The sequence below is a fragment of the Mus musculus genome, chromosome 9, assembly GCF_000001635.26.
Source record: "Mus musculus strain C57BL/6J chromosome 9, GRCm38.p6 C57BL/6J".
Classification (NCBI taxonomy): Eukaryota; Metazoa; Chordata; class Mammalia; order Rodentia; family Muridae; genus Mus; species Mus musculus.
The window spans coordinates 120,214,154-120,224,643 of NC_000075.6; the positions used below are offsets into that span (position 1 = coordinate 120,214,154).

The 10,490-nt window shown below is 47.6% G+C and overlaps 1 long non-coding RNA gene across 1 annotated transcript in view; it reads left to right on the forward strand.

Annotated features, from left to right (window-relative positions):
- The first annotated feature begins 439 nt into the window (after positions 1 to 439).
- Positions 440 to 10,490, forward strand: part of Gm38642 — a 42,450-nt gene continuing 32,399 nt past the window's right edge. Inside the window, exon 1 of the long non-coding RNA XR_871360.1 lies at positions 440 to 510. This is a non-coding gene — a long non-coding RNA (predicted gene, 38642). The remainder of the gene's footprint in view (positions 511 to 10,490) is intronic.

The following is a 10,490-nucleotide window of genomic DNA, read 5'->3' on the forward strand; positions in this document are numbered from 1 at the left end:
TCACCTCTGAGGGTACCAGACGCCTGTGTGGTGCCCATAGACACACATGCAGGCAAAACACTCACGTACAAGAATACTTTAAAAAAAAAAAAAACTAAAAAGAAAGCAAATAATGACGATATGCAACAAAGCAAAACTGTCCTTAAGTGAATTTTCAGGATGAATCCCCTATTGATCATTTTGCGCCTAAGCATATAAGATAATTGGTCATGCATATGATTAAAATCAGGTGCATTGTGGGAAGAGACACGTCCAGGAGAGAAATGGTTATACAAGCTAATTTATCATTCAGGCCACAGAACCAAGACTGGAGACATGGCTCAGCGGGTTCAGAGCCTGGCAGCTTCTGCAGAGGATCTGCGCATGTCTCTGGTGGTCTGGGTTGGCGTCGGGTGCTTCCGGGTTCTTGGCCTCTTATCCAGGAACTGAACAGAAGCCCACGCAGATGTGCAAAACCTCACTACCCGCCAGGTTACAACTGGAGGGTTGCCATGTGTGGGAAATCCTGCAGTAAGTAGTTTTGCTCCATTTTATTTGCCCAAGTCTTAACAGTGAATTATTATTTAGTTGAAACACCATTGATTGTTTAGCAGATAATTGAGAGAGGTAATTAAAAGGTAGTCATTTAAGACAAACTGAGTTTTCGGATAATTGACCCAGGCTGGGCTGACGGCCAGCTATTTACTGCTGTTGCTGGTGAGGATATTTTACCTGACGGTGGATTATTGACATGCACGCCCCGAATCATGTGAGCGCCTAGTATGTTTGAAATTTAAAACAAACCCTTTTCTTGACCTTGGGACTCTGTGTCCAGAGAGGAGGAAGGCAGATATGGCAGCTATCCAACTCTATTTTCATAAAAAAGCCAGTAGTGGATTTTATTTTTAGTTTGGACTAGACTGGCAAAATGGACCTCTTGTAACAGACAGAATGGGGCTGGCTTTATTTGCTCCCTCCCTCCACCCTCTCTTCTGAAGACCTCTAGACCGTCCAGCTTCTCTTCATCACCTTGTTGTCATATCACTTCGCTCGACACGCCCTGTGGTCCGCTTTTCATTACCAGGAGACATAGGAGGAAGCCATCAGCTCAGGACGGAGCAGAGCTGTGCTCAGTGTTTCAGGAAGGGTTCAGGATATCGCGGGAGCAAGGACCGAGAAACTGGTCTCACTTCCTGCGCAGGAAGTGAAGGAGGGAAGCAGAAGTGAAGGGAAAAGCGGAAGTGAAGGGGAAGCAGAACTAAGGGGGAAGTAGAAGCCTAAGTGTTTATTTGGCTTAAAGCTCAACTTCACTGAGAGAAGTCAGGGCAGGACCCTGTAGGCAGAAGCTGATGCAGAGGCCATGAAGGGATGCTGCTTGCTGGTTTGCTCAGCCTGCTCTCTTATAGCATCCTTAACACCAGGGCTGGCCCCACCCACAATGGGCTGGGCCCTCCCCCATCAAATCATGAATCAAGAAAATGCCCCCAGGCTTGTTCATAGGCCAATCTGCTGAAAGCATTTTCTCTACTGAGGTTTTATCTTCCGAAATGGCCCTGCTTGTGTCAAGTTGATAAAAACTGACCAGCACACCCCTGGGGACCTGAGAATGTCCCCCATGGCTGTCTCAGAAATGGCCTCCTGATGACTCCCACTGGGAAGGGCCATCCCAGGCCCACACTACAGCACACAGTCCGCTCTGATCCGGCCTTTGGCCATTATCCAAGAACATAAATACCTTTATCCCTTAGGCAGTCTCTAAAGCAATCTTCCAGCTCTGTCTCGCGTTCTATCCTCACCCCACCCATCCTCAACACTGCAAGGTCTAGTAAGAAGGTGAACGCAGTGTCGCTGTCCCTTTCATTTCGGCTCCGCTGCCTGCACAGGCTCCTGCTACCTTAAAAATAAAGTCCAAATGAAAATGTATAGCGGCCAAACACTTCCCAGTCAGATACTTTTCCCGCAGACGGCAGAGCCAGGGCAGACACAGCCCCCTTGTTACCTCTGGAAATCTGTCTATTCCCTGCCCTTTGTTTGGGATGCTCTTTTTTGTTCACTGTCTGTGGTGGCTTGATGCCTTCTCTACAGGAGACATGTTTGGTCCCTCGTTGGTGAAGCTGTTTGTGGGATGCAGGGTGGTACGGACCGTTTAGGAGGGGCAGCCTTGTTAGAGGACGTGCATCAGAGGAAATAGCTGGGCCCCACTTTCTGCTCGCTCTTGAGTGCTCTCTCTCTCTCTCTCTCTCTCTCTCTCTCTCTCTCTCTCTCTCTCTCTTCCTCCTTCCCTCTCCCTCTCTTTCCACCCCTCCCTTCCCCTTCATCTCCCTCTCTCTCTCTCTCTTCCTCCTTCCCTCTCCCTCTCTTTCCACCCCTCCCTTCCCCTTCATCTCCCTCTCTCCCCCCCTCCTCCCCCTCCTCCCCTCCCCCTCTCCTTCTCAGTCCTCCTTCCCTCCCTCTCTTTCTCTCTCACTTCCTCCCTCTCTCTCCCTCTTTGTCTTTCCATTCCTCCCTCTCTTCTTCTCCCTCTCTCCCTCCCTTCTCTCTCTGTCTCCCTTTCCTTCTCCATCTCTCCCTTCCCCTCCCTCTCCTCCCTCTCTCTGTTTCCCACTTATGAATGCAATGTGATTAATCTGCTTTCTGATGTCCATGTTCCCGCTACCGTGCCTTTCCCGCCATGATGGATTGGGTCCCTCTGGGACTGTAAGCTAAACCCTTTTCCCCTGAGTTGCTTTTCGTCAGGGTACTCCATCAAACCACAGAAAAGTAACAAAGGCACTCTCCGCCTGACTTCTTACTAATGTGCTTCTTGAGGGCTCCATCACAGAGCCACCCCAGGCAGGGGCCATCAGTGGCCCCTCTCTTCCTCTACCATAAAACTGCTGATTCGTTAGGGACAAGCGCACCGAACAGGCCAAATAAGTATATGTTTAAGAAACAAGAGAGTAAATTGCTGACACTTTAAAAAAGATTTATTTTTAATTATGTATGTGTGTGTGTGTGTCTGTACATGAGTACAGGTTCCATGGAGGCTGGGATTGGGGGGTTCAGTTCCCTGGAACTGGAGTTACAGGAGGTTGTGAGCCACCAGCTATGGGTGCCAGGACCAAACTCTGGTGCCTTACAGAGCAGTACTCGCTCTGAGCCACTGAGCTGACTCTCACCAATACCCTTGACCGTGGAGGACTGGATAACAGCCCTCAGATGATAAGCAGAAACCCGGATAAGGGAGGCACAGAGGAGCTAGAAGGCATTGAGAAGATCTTGGGCCGTAGCGGTGGATACACCGGACAGTTTCCATGAGGTCAATATAGCTTTGATGTGCAGACCAATGCACACATTATGAGAAAAGTCAGATATAAGCTTACTCTTCCGTAGGGACATAAATATCTAAATATCAGCAAACCAAATCCCGCAGTAACGCACACCGACCAAGTGCTATTCTAAAGAGACACGGTTGATTTAATTAAAATTTAATTCGATTTCATTTCAAACTGACACCTTCAACATTAACAGAATGTAGCCGAACAAAAAACTGGTTTTCTCCTGTCACCTTGTGGGCTCTGGGGTTCAAAGGTTGTCAGCCTTGCATGCAAGCACCTGTACCTCCAGAACCACTTGCTGGCCCCCAGAGCATTTAAAATATAATTCATTTAAACATTCACTTGTATGTGGTATGCGTGGTGTATGGAGTGTGTATGTTATGTGTGTGTGGTGTATGTGTGTTTCGAGTGTGTGTATGTGGTGTATGTGAGTATGTATGGTGTGTGTGTGTGTGTGGTATATGTGGGTATGTACTTGTGTGTGTGTGTATGTGTGTGTAGTATATGTGTGTGTGTGTGGTATACGTGAAGTATGTGATATATGTGAGTATAGATGTTTTGCGGTTGTGTGCGTGGGATATGTACTATATGTGAGTGTATATGTTGTGTGTGTGTGGTGTATGTGAGTGTATACGTGTGTGTGTGTGTGTGTATGTGTGTGTGTTCAGGTGCACATGGAGACTAAAGGAAGACACGGGGTCTTTCTCTTCCACTCTCTGCCTTAGACAGGCTCTATCACTGAACATGGAGCTTGCCATCTATCTAAATAGACTGGCAGCTAGCCATCCTAGCTGGCCTCCTGTCTTGCCCCGCATTGCCCCATGTGGAGCTGTGGGGTCACAGGGATGCTCAGCCATGGCTGGGGACAAGTTCAGGCCCTCAGGGTGCTTGAGCCATGGAGCTTCCCCACAGCCTCTCCACCTTTCCTACAGAGGTGTCTTGGAAACTAGGACTGAATAGAGGTGCTGTGCTGGGGTAGAAGGCATCTCCAAATGCTCTCAGCAAACAAAGCACTTGAGGATAAAGTGGAAGGAGCGCTCTCACAGAGCGCAGCAAATCAAAGACCCTCGTTATCACTGATTTAACAATCGACTTGTTTTGGAAGGCTTTGTAGGTCACAGAAAGGTGATGGAGATGAGATATGATTAAGCAAAAATAATACTATTCACCAGTGATGTAATTTATATAAAATTAATAAGACTTTAAGAGCTCAGAATATATGCCCATTTCTTTTTCCTCTTAACAAATGACCACAAACCAATACACATTTATGATCTCACAGCTTTACTGGCCAGGATTCCAGGCAGAGCCCATGGGGCTCAGGCTCGGTGATCTGTGGCATTAATCAAGGTCACCTTCCAAGTTTAGGCAGCAAAATTAATTTCCTTATAGCTGTAGAAGGAAACAACAGGGCACAGGTGTATGTGTGTGCATGTATGAGCATATGTGAATGTGTGTATGTGTGTGTGTGTGATGTCTCTGTGTATGTAATGTCTCTGTGTGTTCATGCACATTCGTGTGTTTGTGTGTGTGTAATGTCTATATGTGTGTGGAATATCTGTGTGTGAATGTGTAAAATGTCTTTGTGTGTGTCTGTGTGCATGTGTGTAAGAGTGTGTTTATGTGTATGAGTGTGTGTGCATGTACATGTGTGTGTGTATATATGTAAGAGTGTATGAGTGCATGTGTGTATGTTTGCATGTGTGTGCGTTGTCTATGAGTGTGTGTATGTATACATGCATGAATGTGAGTCTATATGTATGAGTGTGTTTGAGTGTGTATATGTGAGTGTATATGCATGATTGTATGTGTGTGTGTATGTATGTCTCTATGTGTGCATGCATGTGTATGTCTGTGTGTGACTGTTTGAGTATGTGCATGCATGTGTATGTCTGTGTGTGTGAGTGTGTATGAGTATGTGTGTGTGAGAGTGCATGATTGTATGTGTGCATGTGTGTATGTGTCTGTGTGTCTCTGTGTGTGCATGCATGTGTATGCCTGTGTGTGAATGTATGAGTATGTGCATGCATGTGTATGTCTGTGTGTGAGTGTATGTTTGTGAGTATGCGTGTGCTAGGGCCCTTGAGGGACCTCCCCAGCATGGAAAGAAGAGTTGGCAGAGGGTCAGGAGGTCACTGCTGACAGGGAGTGAGTGTGTCAGGTGATGGTCAGGGGACTCTTCCAACGGACCTGTTAGCAATCAGGTGGCCTCTGTGGCTCTGTCCAACTGGCAACCAAGTGCTTCTTTATTTATGGACTTTCACAGACAAAGACAGACTAATGACCATCCAAGTGGTACAGGTTCTCTGTTTGGCTTTTCGTTACATGTCCAGGGTTACAAGTTCAGTTACAATTAGAATACAAACAGGTTTTACTTTTATTATCAGCTCTCTAAAGAGTCTAAAGACTCTAAAGAATCTAATGAATGTCTCCCCCAAAGCCAACACAGTTATTCTATGACAGCCTGCTTCTAGGCTGGCAGCGTTTGCTGTTGGAAAGTACTCCAGACAAACAGAAAATAAGTCAGGCAATCTTGTCTTACTGAGTTCTATTCCTCCAGGGGTATTCCTCAACGACCCCTATCTTTAAACCACACTACAGAAAGCTCCAAGCCTATAATAAAAAGAGACCTTGAGTCTGTAACCTTTTCTGCTGGTCAGTCAGAGTTTGTTGTCTCAGTTTGCCCTGTATCAAGTATACTGTCTGAATTTGCTCCAGAAGACTTCTGGAGTAACGGCCTGCCTCATCTAGCTTTGTGCTTAGTGATTACTAGAGCGTAAGGAAGACTTTCAGATAGTGGCCACAGAAAGCTAAGGTTAGGGTTTTCTAAAAAGACTCAGATGATATTTTCTAAGGAGAAGACATAAAATGATTCAGAATGTAGAAAAGTCCCCAAGAACGCAACACGCAGAGACCAAAACCCAACAGTTAGACAGAGGACAGGAAAGCAAGTGTAGCAACCTGCTCGCTCAGCTTTGCTGGAACTGTGTCAGGCAGCTGTGCTGGTTTCATAACTCCTGCCACTTGCAGTGGATATGCTGTGTGTGTGTGTGTGTTTGTCTGTGTGTGTGAGAGAGAGTATGAGTGTATATGTGAATGTGTGTGCTTGTGTGAGAGAGTGAGTATATGCATGTGTGTGTTAATGTATATGTGAATGTGAGTGTGCACGTGTGTATGTGTATGAGTGTGTATGTATGTGAATGTGAGTGTGCATGTGTGTGTATGAGTGTATGGATGTATGTGAACGTGTGCGTGTGTAAGTGTGTGTGGATGTATATAAGTGTGTGTGCGTGCACTCGTGTGTTTGTGTGTGCAGGTCAGAGGACCGCATAGGTGCTCCTCACTCTCCTCTCACTTTTTGTTTGACATAAAGTACTCTGGTTACATCTCTGTGGCTATGACAACATGTGACTAAAATCATCTTAAGAACAGGAAAGGCTCTATCTGGCTTACACTTTCAGGTCATGGTCCATCACTGAGGGAATCAGGGCAGGAACTCACTCAGGAGCTTGAAGCAGAAACTATGGAGGAACACTGCTGACTGGGGTCCTCACAGACCCATGCTTGGCTATCTTCTTTATACAGCCCAGGGCCACCTGCCTAGGAATGGTGCTGCCCGCAGTGGGCTGAACCCTCCTGTATCTATTAATTAGGCAACCTCCCACAGACAGACAAGTCTGATCCAGGCAGTTCCTTGGTTGACTCTCCTGTCCGATGACTGTAGCGGTGTCAAGTTGACAAAGCGAGGTAGGATACAAGGTCTCTCATTGGCTTTGATCTTTGCTGTAATCACCAATCGCTGGGAAACCTGCCAAGTGAGCTTCAGGACTTCCTCGTCTCTCTCTTCCATCTCACCACCACTGAGATTATGAGCACATGCCGCCACACTATGCTCCTTACATGTGATCTGGGAATTGAACTCTGGTCCTTATTATACACACGAGCAGGCACATTGCCCTCTGAGCCACTCCCAGCCTCGGCTCCCTTTCTCTCTCTCTCCTTTCCCCACCCCATCCCAGCAAATAGGAGATTCTGAACTCAGAGCAGGACCCTAGCCCATCTTTTAAATGGTTCCCTTGATAGGGATTATCTTTTTGATGAATTTAATGTCAGTTAATTAGGAACGGTGTGCATTTGTGGTTTACATGCAAATTGTCCCCATCTCTATCTAGGCTTATCTCCTACACCCTTGGTCTCCAGCTGGTGATGATGGTTTAGATGGCAGTGGGTTGTGGAGCCTTTGAGAAGAGGGACACAGCTGGAGGAAGTGAGTCTTTGGGGGGGGGGAGCCTTCAGAGTTATAGCGCAGCCTCATTTTTGTTTACAGTCTCAGCTTCTCCCTCTGTTGAGATGAGAGCAAGCCATGCCAGAGGCTTCTGCTGTCATGAGCCCCACCATAACTTCCTTCCATGCCATGGAATTATGAACTAAAATAAAAACTTTCTTCTGCCATGTGTTTGGTCGTGATGATAAGAGAAATAACGAGCACCAACACTATAACCAACAGCTCTATGATCCAGCACCCAAATTCAGGGACATTTGTTAGCAATCAAGACAAGTCCCACAGACATGATGACAGACCAGCCTGATCCAGGCAACCCTTTATCACAGAACCTTTGGAAAGTAGGGAGAGACTAGGACCGGGAGAGACTAGGGAAGTTGCTGGCAGGTTTGTAGCATTCTGCCTTCCGATGAATAAGATGACTACATGCGTATTTCTCTATGATACACGGTGCTCCGCATGCCTCTCACCTACATGGCACCTCAGGTGAGTGAATGAATGAACCTCCAGGGTTCTTGCTGATCTAAAGAAACGTCTCTCTCCATTTCTAGACAAGAGGGACAGAAGAGATAAGAGCTCTCTCCTCTTTCTGGGCTTTCCCTCCAGCTGGTCCATCATTGGGTCAGACTATTACCCTGCCACCTCCTCCTTCTCTGAGGAGCTGCCAAATTGGTTTGCAGAGGGGCTGTGACCAGAGGCTTGGAGAGTGTCTGATGGCACTTCAAGGGCACCTAGCAGTGGCCTCTTTGCATCACTCTGTCACTCAGTCAGGTCATCAAGTGACAGCCAGGCATTTTTAGAAACCATGATGAGGGAGGTGGTGTCACGTCAGATGCCCAGTGTTGCTCCTCACAGCATGTCTGAGTCGAGCTCATCTTCTAAGGGTCTGGGCTCTGGCTGAGTCAGAGCACCGAGGTGAGGCTCAGCCTCTGGATTCCTGGGCTTTGTCTCAGCAGGAGATGACAGCAGCCACCTGCTCTCTCCAGGCAGAGTACAGGTAGCCAACAAGGCAGGTCTGAGGGACAAAGACAAATGAACTGGAGCTCTGGTGCCATCTGTCTGCTTTTCTCCAGCACCATAATGAGCCTACAAACATCTCCAGTCCTGGAGTCACTTCTAACTACCCAGTCCAGCTAGGAAGGGACCAGTGCTCTGCAGACACTCTAGCCTTCATGGTTCAGTTCTAACCAGGACACGAACCCACCCTGCATGAGAAGAGAGACTGGAAAAAGCTGTGCAGGTGCTCTGCTCTGCACACAGAGCCCAGAGGACTCTGCTCATTGAGGGAAGGAAAAAAAAAATCAATATGGCTGTTTAGAATTGCAAAGTTAGCCACTGAGCAGGATCAGAAAGTGTTCTGAGGAGGACTGCCACGCCTCCGGCTCCGGGGAGCAAGGAGGAAGAGTTTCAGTGGGGATTTTAAGCTTTGGTGCTTCACTGCCTTAGAGCCTCCTTCCAAACCGGCTCTATTTCCTGAGCCCACCCAGCAATGGCCATAGCTGCTCTTTCTGAGTGTTGCAAATCCGCCTGGAGCTTCGCACACAGTCTGTAGCAATATTAACTCTTCCTAAGGATTCCGCTATCAACACTGCAGCTGCTTGGTTCTTTCTCCCTCTCCCTCTTCCCCTCCCCCTCTCCTTCTCCCCCTCTCCTTCTCTCCCTCCCCCTCCCCTTCCCCTTCTCTCCCTCTCTCTCCCCTCTCTCTCCCCCTCCTTATGTGTCCTGGAAGAGATTTCTAGAAATACAATTGCTTGTACCACGATGACAGGCCAGTTAGGACAAAGGAGCTAAAACTGGGGCAGTACCCCATTTTGGATCCCGTGTGTGACCTCAGGATGCTAGCGGATGGAGGCTGGTGGAGGGGTGGAGGGGGATCGTCCCGGGGAACCTCTGTGAAGGTTTGTGTATGCTCGGCCCAGAGAGTGGCACTATTAGAAGGTGTGGCCTTGTTGGAGTAGGTGTGTCACTGTGGGTGTGGGCTTTAAGACCCTCATCCTCGCTGCCTGGAAGCCAATCTTCTACTAGCAGCCTTCAGATGAAGATGAGGAACTCTCAGCTCCTCCTGTACTTGCCTGCCTGGATGATGGAATGTTCCCGCCTAGATGATAATGGACTGAATCTCTGAACCTATAAGCCAGCCCCAGTTAAATGTTGCCTTTTATAAGACTTGCCCTTGTCATGGTGTCTGTTTACAGCAGTAAAACCCTTACTAAGATAACCTCATTTTCATTTTCTGGGCAGTTACCATGATGTCCCAGCTCCACCTCCAAATGACCCCTGCCATCATCTCCAGGACTGAGTGTGGTAGCATGTGCTTCTAACCCCAGCAGCATGCACACATGGAACTGCATTGTAAAAGACACTCAGACCAGGTTACACCAAAAGGACCACCATGTACCAGGCACCAGAGTCACCAGTGCCCTGAGATATACCACTGTGTACCAGGCACCAGAATTACCTGAGATAATATACCACCGTGAATCACAGGTTTATCTGAATAATCTCTACCTATTCTTGCTATCATCTAGTCCATATTAAGATGCATACATTTCCACATTTGACACTCCGGTTCAGACTTGATGAAATATGGTAATGCAGGAGTCCCACTGACTTACATCCACACAGCTAGTGGGATACTGATGCTGCAATCTCTGCCTCATCATTACTGGATCAGATTTCCAGGTTGCCCGCAGGTCAGACAAGGGAGGGAAATTCACTCATCCCAAAGGCTGGACAAACTGGATACTAGCTCACTGTCCTGGTGTGTGGTCCATCGATGTTATTTTCTGCATTTTGTGGTCAGGCAGGATTTAAATGTTCAACTGCTGTAGGTTTCAGAGTGGCCATGGACCTGCTGAAGGGTGTACCATAGCTGGCCCTGTTCTGTCTCCAGGAAAAGATGACTCTATTTT